This window comes from Stomoxys calcitrans, chromosome 5 (assembly GCF_963082655.1).
Source record: "Stomoxys calcitrans chromosome 5, idStoCalc2.1, whole genome shotgun sequence".
In the NCBI taxonomy this organism is placed as follows: Eukaryota; Metazoa; Arthropoda; class Insecta; order Diptera; family Muscidae; genus Stomoxys; species Stomoxys calcitrans.
This window is the reverse complement of record NC_081556.1, coordinates 88480906-88498526: the sequence shown is the minus strand read 5'-3', so window position 1 is coordinate 88498526 and position 17621 is coordinate 88480906.

Sequence of the window (17621 nt, the reverse complement as noted above, 5' to 3'; positions counted from 1 at the left end):
TTGCCCAAAAAGTAATTGCGGATTTTTTAAAAGAAAGTAAATGCATTTTTAATAAAACTTAAAATGAACTTTAATCAAATATACTTTTTTACACTTTTTTTCTAAAGCAAGCTAAAAGAAACAGCTGATAACTGACAGAAGAAAGAATGCAATTACAGAGTCACAAGCTGTGAAAAAAATTTGTCAACGCCGACTATGTGAAAAATCCGCAATTACTTTTTGGGTAACCCAATACATCCACCAGATGCAGATCCGTAAATCATGGTCCTTTTTTCGTTTGCATGGTCCTTTTTTCGTTTGTCTATCCTTCTATAGACAAAACAAGTAAAAGCATGCTAAGTTCGGCATGCTATAGACCGATTCAGACCATAATACACACGTATGTTGATGGTCGTGAGAGAATCCGTCGTACAAAATTTCAGGCAAATCGGATAATAACTGCGACCTCTAGAGGCTCAAGAAGTCAAGACCCAAGATCGGTTCATATGAGAGCTATATCAGGTAATGGACCGAATTGTACCATACTTGGCACAGTTGTTGGATGTCATAACAAAACACGTCCCGCAAAATTTCATTCCAATCGGATAAGAATTGCGCACTCTAGAGGCTCAAGAAGTCATGACCCAAGGTCTGTTTATATGGCAGCTATATCTGGTTATGAACCGATTTGAACCATACTTGTCACAGTTGTTGGATGTCATAACGCAACACGTCGTGCAAAATTTCATTCCAATCGGATAAGAATTGCGCACTCTAGAGGCTCAAGAAGTCAAGACCCAAGATCGGCTAATATGGCAGCTATATCAGGTTATGGACCGATTTGAACCATACTTGGCACAGTTGTTGGATGTCATACCAAAACACGTCGTGCAAAATTTCATTCCAATCGGATTAGAATTGCGCACGCTAGAGGCTCAAGAAGTCATGACCCAAGATCGGTATATATGGCATGGGTCTCAGACGAATATTTCGAGTAGTTATTATACCCTCCTATGGTGAAGGGTATAATAAAAAAAAAATTACAATCCCTTAACTAGGTATCGATATATAGCACATGAAATCGGACCAAATTATCTAAAAATTGTGCTGTTTTTTACGAATATATTTCAACTTTGAACGGTTGTATCTCCTTAACTAAAAATCTGCAATTTTTGTGGGTAGCATTTTTGAAATAGTTGGAATGATTTACCTAAGGTAGGTTCTATCAAAATTTTGTAGGCTCTTATGAAAATTTTGATTGTTGTCGCCTGTTTCCTCTGGCCGATTCATTGTGCTTCGTTGGAAGATCTAATAGCCAACATTGAGCGGGAAAAAAACTGACGTTTCGACTGAAATATGTGGTCGGGTCATTCACATATTTGGGTCCAACGTATTAACAAATGCAAACCAGCAGGCGATGGCCTTATGAACGAAGTCGAGTTCCTTTCATTAATCTTTGGATTGTAATTCAAGCTGGTATTAAAGTTTCGGAAATATCTCAAATGGTTTGCGTTTCATTGTATATAAAAAGAGAAACAATTTTAAAGTCCTTTTTGTAAAAACCCAGAGCTCCGGTTGCCGAGTGGGTAGAGTGCTAGGCCGTAGATTCAATTCCCACCAGGGACCTTGGTCTGTCGCTACTATGGTATCACAATGAACTAAAATTGTCTAAGTGAGTCTGAAAAGTGACAGTCCTCACTCTTACCTTACCAATATTATGAAATGTCGTATATCTCTGACAAATATTAGTCAAACCCGTGCTTTTCTTCGGATTTATTTACTCCGAGATTCATTCATCTATCATCTGCCGCCTATTCGCTAATTCTGAAGGATTTACACGTTTTTCGTAAATCTTTTCCACCGTGCCAATGAGCAAATTCTTTTTGCACACATTTCTAGGCCCAAACACCTTGAATTACAAAGAATTTCATGCGGTTTTAAGTCTTGTTTTGACGAAAATCCAGCAGACTTCTTAAAATGTGTATGGTGCATGAGGACACATGTCGTTTTTGGTTTCCAATTTATCAAAAATCTTTATTTGTTGGTGGCATTGGCATGTGGATAATGCTCGCTTTGGACACTTTGAGTCTGCATTGGATTTGGCGCTACTGCGCATTCATTGATTGGATTGCGACATTCTAGTAAAAGGAGTTTCTTGGTCACTCGAAAATAAAAACAAAAATAAGATTTTGTTGATATTACTTTGATGTCGTTATCCATATTCATTTTAATTTAAATGAATAAAACCATAAAATAAATGCAACGATTGGTCTAACTGTTCTGCTACGAGTACGAGTATGGTCAAATGTTATTGAGAAGCATCTACATAAGGTGTCAGACGAACAAAATTTGGCGCACGTGTCAGAATGCATAGTGCAGTCAAACGCAGCAAAATGCTTGACATCGGATTGACCTTTTACAAAAATGCGATTTTAAATGTTGACTTATCAAACCATAATATGGTTCGAAAGGAGAATGTCAATTCAATCAATAGCTCAGCGAGATAAGCAATTTTTATATCAGAGATTCATCTTATATACAAAAATCAATTTGTTTTTTTTTTTGTAGGTTTGTTTGTTTGTTTGTGTGTTCCTTATAGACTCAGAAACGGCTGAAACGAATTTCTTGAAATTTTCATAGATGGTGCATAATGATGCATTGTTGAAAATAGGGTACTACATTTTTTGATATCTGAAGGGGGGGCGGACCTTCCCCCTTACCCTAATTTTCAGAAACGCCAGATCTCGGAGATGGGTGGTGCGATTTAAGCGAAATTTTGTGTGATCTCATATGGTACCCTAAAAATAAAAATTTGGTATCCAAATTTCGGATGGGGTACCTAGGGGGGGCCGCCCCACCCTAAAACCTACCAAACATATATTTAGACCAATTACGACAATATGGGATTCAAATGAAAGGTATTTATGATAAGAAAACGTATCTGATATCCAATTGTGACTAAGTGTATGAGAGGCCACCTCTCCCCGAAAACATCCCCCAAGGGGACAAATTTACGACCATAGCAATATGGGGCTCAAATGAAAGGTTTTTGGGAGTAAAGCACTAATCTGATATCAATATTCGGGAAAAGTGTCCATAGGGCCACCCCGCTCCCACAACACCACCCAAATAGGAAGTATTACTGACTATTGCAATATGAAGCTCAAATAAGAGGGTTTATAGAGTAGATCGCGAATCTGATCTATATTTTCAAGGCCAACTCACTAAGTGGCCCCCCATCCCCCAAAACACCCACCAAGCCGGTCATGTTTGCCGACTATGGAAATATGGGGCTCAAATTAAAGGTATTTGGGAGTAGACCACGTATCTGACATCAAAAATAGGGACCAACTGTCTAGGGGCGTCCCACCACCATAACAACCCCCAAATAGGACATATTTGCTCACCAAGACAATTTGGGTCTTAAAGAGAGTGGAACTAAATATTCATAGCTTTTAGGGCCAATATCCCAAACCGGACATATTTGCTGACTTTGGCAATGAGGAGTTTATATGAGATTAGAAAACGAATTTGATATCCAATTTTGAGGCCAATGGCAATATGGGGTTCAAATAAATGGTATTTGAAAGAAGAACACGATGCTGATATTTTTTCAGGGCCAAGTGTCTGGGGGACCATCTCACCCCCGAAAACAGCCCTATATCAGATATCATGAGCATATCGGGCTGAAATAAAGTATTTTAAGAATGGAGTACACCTTACATCCAAACTTAAATTCGTAGACCAATAAAGATCATATGGCATTCCGATAAAGGCACTTATATTGTTAAACTGTTAGTCATGCGATATACTATTTTCGTAGCATGGTATTTCACCAAAAAATTTTTAATTGTCGAAAATAAATATTCCATGGAAACTTTTGTTCCATATAAAGTAAAAGAAGGCGCAGCGAAGCGGAGTCCCTCTGACCATTTGTCTGTTGAATTCACGCTACAGTCTTTAAATATCGTGATATTGAGCTGAAACTTTGCACAGATTCTTTTTTTGTCCATAAGCAGGTTAAGTTCGAAGATGGGATATATCGGAATATATCTTGATATAGCCCCCATATAGACCAATCTCCCGATTTAAGGTCTTGGGCTCATAAAAGACGCATTTATAGTCCGATGTCGCCGAAATTGGTGACAGTGAGTTGTGCTCGCCCCCTCAACATACTGCTGCAATTTGACCCAGATCGGTCCAGATTTGCCATATTGACCGATCTCTCAACCGATATGGCCCCAACTGACTGACGGACGGTGAAGGGTATAAAAATGCACAAGGCCACATGGTTGTTCCAAGATCAAGAAATTCAATTGATCACTTTGTAATGGATGGAAGGCATTACGATTGATCCGAGGGGCGAACATAGGTTCGGATCATTATCTTGTTTCAGAAAAGCTGCGAACTCAACAGATGGCAAAGGCATTCTACTCGAATGATCCAATTGCTTGAAGAAAGCACTTCCTGTTCCGGTGATATTAAATCGCAATGACAAACCGTTGTCAGTTCCATAGAAAATTTACTGAAATCAGTACTTGCATACAAGACGCCTTACCCAAGAATACCATGGTACTACTAACAAGAGCATCAAAAAGTTACTGAAACCAAGAATGCGGCATACAGAGGAAACCAGCAATCATTAGCAAAGAAACACGTGAAGGAGAGATATCGGGAGAAGAGGAGAGAGGAGAAACGTTTCTTCCATAAAGAAAGGAAATGAAACGAAGTGAATAAGAGCGAATCGAGATGGACAAGACTTGGAATGAAGTCCGAAAATTAAACCAACGAATCAAACATCAAACCGATGGCTCTGATACAGGCACGTCTTCCTGCAGAGACAAAGAAGGAAATTTGGTAGCTAATGCATATAGTATGCTTGGGATATGGATAGAACCTTCTTCCCAGCTGATAGTATTCGACAATTGCAGCGAAGAGGATACCGCAGAACCAAAAGCTGATGATGGTATAGAATATTAACCTCCTAGTCAGAAGGAGAACAACAAGGCAGCAGCAACCGATGAGTTGCGCTGCTGAATAATTTAAGACCGGAGGCGACACGCTGATAAGACATATGCATCAGCTCGTCTGCGCAGTCTGGCTAGAAGAAAGTATACACGATAACTGGAACCTCAGCTTACTATGTTCCGTACACAAGAAAGTAGACAACATGGAATGTGACAACTACAGAGGAATAAGCCTCTACTTCATAGCATGTAAAACACTCTCAAGCATACTGCGTGAAAGCTTAAAATCTGAAGTCAATGAGATAATAGATCAGGTGTTCACTCTGCACCAAATCCCTTAAAAGGCCAGAGAAGGACAAGTCAACGCTTACCACTTCTTTGTTGATTACAAAGCCGCTTTTGACAGCCCTAAGCGTTCAAAGGTATATCAAGCCATGTCTGAATTTGGTAACCCTGCAAAATAAATGACTCTGCAGGATGGCTCTTGCTGAGCAAAGAATCTCTCCGAATCATTCAATAAGAAACTAGGTTTTAGACAAGGACACAGCTTATCGTGTGACCTCTTTAATATCCTGCTGTACAAGATTGTACGAGATGCATATGTGAATAGGTATGCCGAACTATGAATAATATTGGCAAATAAATGCTACTTTGGATTAAGCAAACAGTTTAGAAACCATGACACCTCTCGACAGACGAATATAACGATACACTCTAAAAGACTCTGATACTATCCATGGTGTTATGGGTTCCGAAGCATGGGTACCTGTGAAAGCAGACGAGGCAGCGCTGGAGTGTCTGAGAGAAAGATTCTTCGTAAAAGTTTTATGGACCAGTTCAAATTGATGGAGAGTAGGTTTCGTATTGATGGAGAGTAGGTTTCGTATTAACAACGAACTGTATTAGCTGTATGATTATTCCATGAACATTCCATTGAGGAACAGGGTCAAACTTTTCACATATCAATGATTGCTGCCCGATTCAAGTTCAAGCTCAGTGATAATGGGCCTCTCTTTTATAGCCGAGTCCGTACGACGTACCGGAAGAAGTTTAGAAGTTTCATAGGCGGACATGCTAACCCATGTGCTACGGTGGCCTGGTGTGATTACTTTAGCATTGTTAACAAGTAATAGCGTGCTAAGTTCGGCCGGGCCGAATCTTATATACCCTCCACCATAGATCGCATTTGTCGAGTTTTTTTCGCGTCATCTCTGCTAAGGCAAAAAAAGGATAAAAGAAATGGTTTGCTCTGCAATTAGAGTGGTGTAAAAATATGGTCCGGTTCGGACCACAATTAAAATATATGTTGGAGCCAATTCGAATAAGAATTGCGCCCTTTGTCCTTTGTCATGAGAGGATTCGTCACACAAAATTTAAGGCAAATCGGATAATAATTGCGACCTCTAGAGGCTCAAGAAGTCAAGATCCCAGATCGGTTTATATGGCAGCTACATCAGGTTATGAACCGATTTGAACCTTATTCGACACAGTTGTTGAAAGTGAGAATAAAATACGTCTTCCAAAATTCCTGCCAAATCGGATAGGAATTGCGTCCTCTAGAATCTCAAGAAGTCAAGTCCCCAGATCTGTTTATATAACAGCTATATCAGATTATGGACTGATTTGAACCATACTTGGCACAGTTGTTGAAAGTGAGAATAAAATACTTCATGCAAACGTCATGCATCCAAATCGGATAAGAATTGCGCCCTCTAGTGGCTTAAGATGTCAAGATCCCAGATCAGTTTATATAACAGCTATATCAGATTTTTTATCGATTTGAACCTTATTCACCACAGTTGTTGAAAGCCATAGCGAAACTCTCGTGCAGAATTTCATTCGAATCGGATATGAATTGTGTCCCCCAGAGGCTCAAGAAATCAAGACCCAAGATCGGTTTATTTGCCAGCTATATCAGGTTATGGACCGATTTGAACCATACTTGGCACAGTTGTTGGATATCATAACAAAACACGTCGTGCAAAATTTCATCCCAATCGGATAAGAATTGCGAAATTCTCAAGAAATCAAGACCCAAGATCGGTTTATATGGCAGCTTTATTAAAATATGGACCGATATGGCCCATTTACAATCCAAACCGACCTACACTAATAAGAAGTATTTGTGCGAAATTTCAAGCGGCTAGCTTTACTTCTTCGGAAGTTAGCGTGCTTTCGTCAGATAGACGAACGGACGGACATGGCTAGATCGACATAAAATGTCGCGACGATCAAGAATATATATACTTTATGGGGTCTCAGACGAATATTTCGAGTAGTTACAAACGGAATGACGAAATTAGTATAACCCCCATCCTATGGTGGAGGGTATAAAAATACAAAGGTGGCGTTGGGTAGGTCATGTTGTCAGAATGAATGAGGAAGCTATTGGGTTGCCCAAAATGTAATTGCGGATTTTTTAAAAGAAATGCATTTTTAATAAAACTTAGAATGAACTTTAATCAAATATACTTTTTTACACTTTTTTCTAAAGCAAGCTTAAAGTAACAGCTGATAACTGACAAAAAAAAGAATGCAATTACAGAGTCACAAGCTGTGAAAAAATTTGTCAACGCCGACTATATGAAAAATCCGCAATTACTTTGTGGGCAACCCAATACGTCAAGGAAGTTTATTGAAGGCAAACACTATGGAATACGCAAACATGGAAGACCAAAATTCCGATGGAATGATCAAGTGGTGTAAGACATCTCGAAACTAGGTGGCAGAGATTGGAGAAGGAACACAGAAGATTGAGGAGCTTGGAAATTAAAGTTGGGCTAATGGAACAAAAATTCTGTCATAGTCAATTAAAGAAAACGTATGAAGCCTCATCAGCCTCATCGGACAACAATCATTCAGAGAAATCGGATAAAAAGTAAAGCTTCAGACCCTTTATCGGCAGATCGGTCTATATGACAGCTACATCTAAATATAGTCCGATCTGGACCATATTCAAGTCGGATGTTGGGAGGCCAAAAACTACTCACTGTTTCAAATTTCAGCGAAATCGGTTAAAGAAAAATAAAGCTTTAATGGGCTTCAGACCCTTTATCGGGAGATCGGTCTATATGGCATTTATAAGGATTAAACCTTTTATCGGCAGATCGGTCTATATAGCAGCTTTATCTAAATATGGTCCTATTTGGCTTGTTCAAAAACTTTACCAGCGTGCATTAAAGAGACGTATCTGGGCCAAATTTTAGCTCAATATCTCAATCTTTGAGGGCTGTAGATTGATTACAACAGACGGACGCACAGACATGCGGTCTTAGAATTTTACGACGAATTGAATCATATATACTTTGTGAGGTTGAAAATTGATATTTCGATATGTTGCAAACGGAATATACCTCCTATTCTATGGTGGTTGGTATGAGAAGCCAACTAACTAGGCTTTTTATAAATACAAATGGAATGCTAACTTCCATATATCTTTCTGACTGCAAGGAATTTCCCCAAAATTTATATTCTTAACTGAAATATGATCTCTCTAAGATCCACGAAATATGTGACATTTGAAAAAGCACACAGAAACACAAAGACAAAATGTATAAACCACAATCAAGTAACTTACAAAAGCCACAGATATGAAACCCCAACAATGGTTTATACCATTTAAATATGAGTTGATTTAAAACAAACCTAAGGGGAGAATTGCCAAAACCACACCCAGCCCAATGACTCCCTAAATCATTTTCAAGTCAAAAATACAACAAAGTGGTGGCCACAGGAAAATAAAGCAACAAGGCGCGAAGCGATCCAATGCCTAATCACAACCCGGCACTATCTGCCAAGTTCTCATGGTTCGCTATTTGGTTGGCAGATTATGGGGCTAAAGCGTTTATGAATGAAAATGAGTCATGAATAGATATCGACCAACACTTCCCAGCCACTGGGCCAAACACAAACCACCGTCCTTACCCCTTCCGTTGTAAATTTGAGCACAACAACGATTACAGTGCAAATTTTTTTTAGCTCAAAATATTTGGCTTTTGACCAAACGGAAATACATTCGATGGGCCAAGCAGCAGTACGATGCTCTCCAACCAACCACGGAATTCACTGCTGGCAGGGGAAAACGAACATTAGCAATCAGAAGCACGTTTTTGTCTTTCATAGCCATTAATATCTGTAAAATGGGCAATTTCCAAAGAGTTCAGTCGTCGAAAATCGAACAACGATAGAGCATTAACAACAACAAGCTTTAAAATTCCAACAAAACCTCCACTGGCATTCCTGGGGCAATGTGACAACGAAGAAATCTCTGAAATGCGCTACGCAGACCTGAGCAAAGCCAACTGCGGCTGTAACTGCAACCGAAAAAAAACATGCTTAAGCTTGGCTAATTAAACTAAGTCGCCTTTGACGATTGCTTAATTTATCAATATTTTCTAAATCGCGCCGGGGCTGGGAAATTCTGAAACGGAAGGAAGTGTGCAAATAGTAAAGCACAAAGGCAAACGACTTGGCAAACAACGATTGCGACGGTGGGATGCAATCAAATATAATGGATATAAGTGGATATAAGGAATGCAGAGGTATGGTTTTTATACCATTCACCACCACTGTGGTATAGGGTATAATAACTTAGTGAATTAGTTTGTAACACCCAAAAGGAAGAGAAATATAAACATTGATAAGAATGCAAATCGACTCCGAATCACTTTCTGATTCGATCTAGCTATGTGTGTCTGTGTGTCCGTCCGTCTGTCCATGTTAAATTGTCTACAAACTACAGATCGCAATTTTAATCCGATCGTCTTCAAATTTGGTATGGAAATGTTTTTACACCCTCCATCATAGGATGAGGGCATACTAAATAATTTCGTCATTTTGTTTGTAACTACTCAAAATATTCGTCTGAGACCCCATAAAGTATATATATTCTTGATCGTCGTGACATTTTATGTCGATCTAGCCATGTCCGTCCGTCTGTCCATCCGGACGAAAGAATAAAGCTAGCCGGTTGAAATTTTGCACAAATACTTTTTATAGTGTAGGTCGGTTCGGATTGCAAATGGGCCATATCGGTCTATGTTTTTTTTTATATAGCTGTCATATAAACCGATCTTTTGATTTCTTGAGCCTCTAGAGGGCGCAATTCTTATCCGATTGGAATCAAATTTTGCACGAAGTGTTTTGTTATGACATCCAACAACTGTGTCAAGTATGGTTCAAATCGGTCCATAACCTGATATGGCTGCCATATAAACCGATCTTGGGTCTTGACTTCTTGAGCCTCTATAGGATGCAATTCTTATCCGATTGGAATGAAATTTTGCACGAAGTGTTTTGTTATGATATCCAATAACTGTGCCAAGTATGGTTCAAATCGGTCCATAACCTGATATAGCTGTCATATAAACCGATCTTAAGCCTTGACTTCCTGAGCCACTAGTGGGCGCAATTCTTATCCGATTTGAATAAAATTTTGCACGATGTATTTTGTTATGATATCTAACAACTGTGCCAAATATGGTTCCAATCAGTCCATAACCCGATATACTTGTCTTATAAACCGACATGGGGACTTGACTTCTTGAGCTTCTAGAGGGCGTAATTCCTATCCAATTTGGCTGAAACTATGCATGACGAATTTTATTATGACTTTCAACACCTGTGCCAAATAAGGTGCAAATCGGTTCAGAACCTGATATAGCTGCCATATAAACCGATCTGGGATCTAGGCTTCTTGAACTTCTAGAGGTCGCAACTATTATCCGATTTGCCTGAAATTTTGTACGACGGATGCTCTCATAACCATCAGCAGTCGTGTTTTTTATGTTCTGAATCGGTCTATAGCCCGATACAGCTACCATATAAATCGATCTCTCTATTTTACCTTTTGAGCCCATAAAGGGCGCAATCCTTATTCGAATTGGCTGACATTATTCACAGGTCCCCAACATATAATTTAATTGTGGTCCGAACCGGACCATATCTTGATATCGCTCTAATAGCAGAGCAAATCTTCTCTTTATCCTTTTTTATCTAAGTAGAGATCCCGGGAAAAGAACTCGACAAATGCGATCCATCGTGGAGGGTATATAAGATTCGGCCCGGCCGAACTTAGCACGCTTTTACTTGTTCAGCCTAGAGACGACGCCTATTGTAATTGAAAACAAGTAAGAGCGTGCTAAGTTCGGCCGGGCCGAATCTTATATACCCTTCACCATGGATCGCATCTGTCGAGTTCTTTGCGCAGTATCTCTCTTAAGGCATACAAAGAATAATGAATAAGGACGGAGGAGGAGGAGCTATATCATGTTATAGTCCGATTCGGGGCTCAAAAAGCAAACTCTTGATATCGGTTTATATGGGAGCTGTATCTAGCTGTAGATCGATTCAGACCATATTGCACACTTATATTGAAGGCCATGGGATAAGCCGTTGTACAAAATTTGTGCCAAATCGAATAAGAATTGCGCCCTCTAAAGGCTCAAGAAGTCAAGGCCCAAGATCGTTTTATGTGGCAGCTATATCAGGTTATAGACCAAACTTCGCACAAATGTTGGAAGTGATATCAAAACACTACGTGCAAAATGTCAGTTAAATCGGACGATAATTGCGACCTCTACTTGCTCAAGAAGTCAAGACCCAAAATCGGTTTATATGGCAGCTATATCAGGTTATGAGCTGATTTAAACAATACTAAGCACAATTGTTGAAAGTGATATCAAAATACTACGTGTAAATTCAATCAAAACGGACAAGAATTGCGTCCTCCAGAGGTTCAAGAAGTCAAGATTCAAGATCTGTTTATATAGCAGCTGTATCAAAACATAGAGCGATATGGTCCATTTACAATCCCAACTTACCTACACTAATAAGAAGTATTTGTGCAAAATTTTAAGCGGCTAGCTTTACTCCTTCGAAAGTTAGCGTGCTTTGGACAAACAAACGAACGGACGGACAGACGGACGGACATGGCTAGTTCGACTTAAAATGTCACGACGATAAAGAATATATATACTTTATAGGGTCTCAGCTGAAACAAACAGAATGATGAAATTAGTAAACCCCCATCCTATGGTAGAGGATATACAAGTCGGTTCAGATTTGGATGTAGCTCCCATATATATGTTCGTCCGATTTGCTGTAATACTGCAATAAAATAGTCATTTGTTTACCGATTTTCTCGAAATTTGACAGGAAGGATATATATATATATATATATATATATATATATATATATATATATATATATATATATATATATATATATATATATATATATATATATATATATATATATATATATATATATATGGATATGGGTTTTTGAGAGAAACGTTTTCATCTTGGCGGCGTCATTAACGCTATCGACCTGGTCACGGAAAAGTCTCCAGGAGGCACGTTGCTTCTGATTTTGTACGACTTGCTCAAATAAAAAGTCTGCGGACCTTTTTTCCAATATTGGGAATATCCTCGGACATCCAGGGCCCGATTTTCACTTCTATAGCCACTCCGAGAAGGCAATAACCAATGTCAACAGCATTACGACTGCACTGGTGAAGTCCTTCAAAGATAGTTGTCCTCTTCGGGAAAGGATATCAGCCCAAGAAAAGCCCTGGATGGCCGGGGATATTCCCAATATTGGGAAAAAGGTCCGCAGACTTTTTATTTGAGCAAGTCGTACAAAATCAGAAGCTTATTGGGATGTGTATTACACACGGCTCAAAGAATACAATAAGATTACCAGGCACAACGTGCCTCCTGGAAACTTTTCCGTGACCAGGTCGATAGCGTTAATGACGCCGCCAAGATGAAAACGTTTCTCTCAAAAACCCATATCCAAACAGATATGTTAGTATACGACATGGGAGTGAGAGCACAAACATCGGAGGACATGTTGATGCTTTTGATGAAAACCCATTTTCCACAGGATACGACGGGACTCACGGAGACACCGGAATCTTGGAATAATGAGATTGATCGAAGGTTTATCGTAATGGAATTTATGGTCAAGGAAGCCTTGAGGAGCTTCAAGCCATTTAAGCCACCCGGACCTGATGGAATATTTCCGGCATTACTAGAGAAAGAGGCCTATAAGCCTTACGTCCTTTCTACTCAAAACCATGGAACGCATTGTGGACACCACGATAAAGAGTAGGACATCCTGCGAACTGCTTATATACAAACAGCATGCCTATGTTAAGAGAAGGTCGATGGAGACTGCCCTGCACGAGGTTGTGCATTAAATAGAAGAGTCATTCGATGCATGCTCTGGCGGTATGCATTGACATCGAAGAGGCTTTTAACCCAGTATCGGGTGGACCCTGTCCTTAGAGACTTGGTACACCATATAGTAAGGAACAGGTGAATTGAGTGTCTGTCCCATGATATAAATATAAGGGGAAAGTGGCACAAGACACGCCACAGGGGTCATTTTATAGTCACACCTATGGGTGATATCCGATTCAATGACATACAGATTAAATGTGTGGCAGCCATTACGGGAGCAGCTCATAGCATCGCGGTATAATCGAGGCGACGATAGGATACCTGGAAGGAAGGGAAGAGGTTAGGGAGGGGAAGAGTTTAGAGTTCTCACCTAAAAAGATTTTCCACCGTCCACCACATTTTGGAAAGGGCAAGAAAGGCCGCTTTTACCCTATACACCTGCAAGAGAGCCATTGGCAAAAGCTGGGTGTTTAGACATCGCGTCATGCACTTGCACACCTATTATGCAGTTGTCACTCCTATTATGCTGTATGGCGCATATTGTAGTCTGGTAGACGGCGCTTCAAAAGTCCACCTTCCTTTCAATACTCAACCGGATCCAATAGATGGTTTGTTTGTGCATAATAGCCGCTCTGAAGACGGCACCATCTGATGCACAGAATATAATGATACATCTAATGCTTTTGGACAATGTGGCTAGACAAATTCCTGCGACCCCTGCCGTGAGGTTAAGGGAGCTTTCTCTTTGGTCATGTGACGGCTACGGACACTGTGTTATCCTTGATACAATGTCCGATGTTCCAGGCAGTGTGGATTACACCCTGCCTGAGCCGCTTTTTGGTTAAAAGTATTGTACCACTATTTCTGATAGTACCGATTGGAACTACGATATTCCTGGTAATAGAAGTTACATAGACTTCTATACGGATGGTTCCAAACTAGATGACCAGGTGGGCTTTGGATTGTACTCTGAAGAAATTAGAATGGTTATATAATTAAAGAAGTGGCGGAATGGCTATGATATAATGTCATAACGGCTATTGGCACAAATATCTTCTCAGATAGCCAGGCAGCCATTAAATCACTGAAAAACGTATTTTTGAACACAAGAACCGCCCTCGACTGTCCCAGATCTCTCAACGAGAAGGCTGAACAGTTCAAAACTCGCCTGTTCCGGGTGCCGGGCCACAGAGATATCCGAAGGCATTGTAAAGCGGACGAGCTTGCGACACTAGGACCTACATTACACATTTCAAGGAAACTGGAATCTGTGGTTATGCATCTAGCCATATGTAAGCTAAGTTTTTAGGACCATACTCGAAGGGCAGCGAATGCTAGATTGTCACAAAGAAGTGGCCGTGAGCATTCCAAAACTATGTGACCTAATATAGACTTGAAGAGGTCTACCGCTTTGCTGTCACTGGCTAGAATAGTCGTCTCAGTTATTGTGTCCATCGTGACAGGTCACTGTCTGATCGAAAAATATGATGACCGACTGAAGGTTGTCAACAACGACTTTTGCAGAAGCTGTGAGGACATCGTAGAAGAAAATACTATAGAACACCTTCTATGTGTGTGTCCCGCACTAGCTGCCAGAAGGAGTTCCACTTTATGTTCTCATTTCTTTGAAAACCTGTCTGATTTAGCGGATGTGTGAATTCGGAAGTTATTGGCCTTTCTAAAGCGATCTGGATGGTTCAACGGTAGGTACTAGAAGGCATTTTGATGGCAGACTGCCACTTAAACCTCACTTAACCTTACCTGGGCCAAATCGGTTCATGACCTGATATAGCTCCCATATAAGCTGATCCGGATCTTGACTTCTTGGCCCCCTAGAGGGCGAAACTTTTATTCGATTTGGCTGAAATTTTGCATGAGGTGTTTTGTTTTACCTTTCAACATTTATGTTAAATATGGTCCAAATCGATCTATATGTTTATATAGCTTCCATATAAATCGATCTCGGATCTTTACTTCTTGAGCCGCTAGAGGGCGCAATTATTATCCGCAGAGTTTTGTTTTAACTTTTAACGACTGCACCAAATATAGTTCAAATCGTTACATTGTCGATCTCAGATCTTGATATCTTGAGCCGCATTTATTTCCCGATGTGTCTGAAATTTTGCACGGCGTGTTTTTTATACCCTCCACCATAGGTTGGGGGTATACTAATTTCGTCATTCTGTTTGTAACACTTCGAAATATGCGTCTAAGACCCCATAAAGTATATATATTCTTGATCGTCATGTCATTTTAAGTCGATCTAGCTGTGTCCGTCCTTCCGCCTATCTGTCGAAGGCACGCTAACTTTCGAAGGACTAAAGCTACCGCTTGAAATTTTGCACAAATACTTTTTATTAGTGTAGGTCGGTTGGTATTGTAAATGGGCCATATCGGTCCATGTTTTGATATAGCTGCCATACAAACCGTTCTTGGGTCTCGACTTCTTGAGTCTCTAGAAGGCGCAATTCTTATCCGCTTTTATTGAAATTTTGCATGTAGTCGTTTGGTATCACTTCCAACAACTACGCTAAGTATGATTTACATCGGTCCATGTTTTGATATAGCTTGCATATAAACTGATCTTGGGTCTTGACTTTTTGAGCCTCTAGAGTGCGCAATTCTTATCCGATTTGGCAGAAATTTTGCATGAGGCGTTTTGGTATCACTTCCAACAACTGTTCCAAGTATTGTTCAAATCGGTCCGTGTTTTGATATAGCTGCCATATAAACCGATCTTGGATCTTGACTGCTTGAGCCTCTAGAGGGCGCAATTCTCGTCCGATTTAACTGAAATTTTCCACGTAGTGTTTCGGTATCACTTCCACCAAATATCCTACGTATGGTTTAAATCGGTCCATAACCTGATATAGCTGCCATATAAACCGATCTGGAATCTTGACATCTTGAACCTCTAGAGGGCGCAATTCTCATCCGATTTGGCTGAAATTTTGTACAACGGCTTCTCTCATGACCTTCAACATACGTGTCTAATATGGTCTGAATCGATCAATAGCTTGATACAGGTCCCTTATATACCTATCTCCCGATTTTGCTTCTTGAGCCCCTACAAGGCGCAATTCTTATCCGAATGAACTGAAATATTACACAATGGCTTATACAATGTTCAGCATTCATTTATGGTTCGAATCGGACTCTAACTTGATATAGCTCCAATAGCATAAACGTTCTCATTCAATATTCTATGTTTGTCTTAAAAGAGATACCGCGCATAGAACTCGACAAATGCGATCAATGGTGGAGGGTATATAAGATTCGGCCCGGCCGAACTTAGCACGCTCTTACTTGTTTATGACTTCCAACATCTGAGCCAAGTATGGTTCATAACCTGATTTAGCTCCCATATAAACCGATCTCGCGATTATACTTCTTGAGCCTATAGAGGGCGCAATTCTCATCAGATTTTGCACAAATTATTATACTTCTTGAGCTTATAGAGGGCGCAATTCTCATCAGATTTTGCACAATGACTTTTTTGTCCAATTTTTGTCTCCAACAGCCAAAGCAAGTATGGTCCCAATCGGTTCATAACTTGGTATAGCTCCAATAGCATAGCAGTTCTTAGCCATTATCCTTTGTTTGCCTATAAAGAGATATCGGGCAAAGAACTTGACAAATGCGATCCATGGTGGAGGCTAAGATTCGGGCCGGCCGAACTTTGCACGCTTTTATTTGTTATAACTCAAATCAAAGATATTTGATTTTAATGGATTTCGCTTATCATAGTTCATATCGCACTGTGATTTTCTCACTAAGGCTAATCACAAAAGTCGAAAAAAATAGACTCATTCGAATTTAAGTTTTATGTACTTGACTTCAATAAGCACTGAGTACTAATCCAAACTTGCAAAGCAAAAAATAGCTAAAAATTGACTTGAACACAAAGCGGCCAATCTTCGATAACACACCAACAATGTAAGACAACTGTTCGCATTGGATTTGTTTACTTAAGTCTGTGAATCCATGTTAGAAAACCACCAACCCACCAAACATTGACACCTGTTTGTCAATTGGTTTGGATTTTCAGCTATTGCTTCGTTTTTGGCACGGCAAGGCAAATGCAAAAAAGGCGGATATTGGCAAAGACGGAATATTTCAATGGTCGCACAATTGGAGATTTGATAGAGATATTAAATCATACTGAATTGCTCTAAACCGAATTGAATTGATTTTAATGAATATCAGTTATGCACTTTGTGTCTATGTGTGTGTGTGTGTGTGTCTTTTAGCTCCCCTGTGGAAAACGAACTAATTCCAATTTTAGTTCACTTCATCATACAAAGTTTATTTTACATTGACATTGGAGGCGATGGTTGGCTATGGTATTGATGAAGGTGGTGGTGGTGGTGCTGGTGATATTGGCAAGTACGAAACATCCGCCGTTGCCAGTTGCCACAGCAGGTCATGCAATGGTTCGCCATCAGCTAGCCAACCATCCAACCAGCAACCGATCTTAGGCGGAGGAAT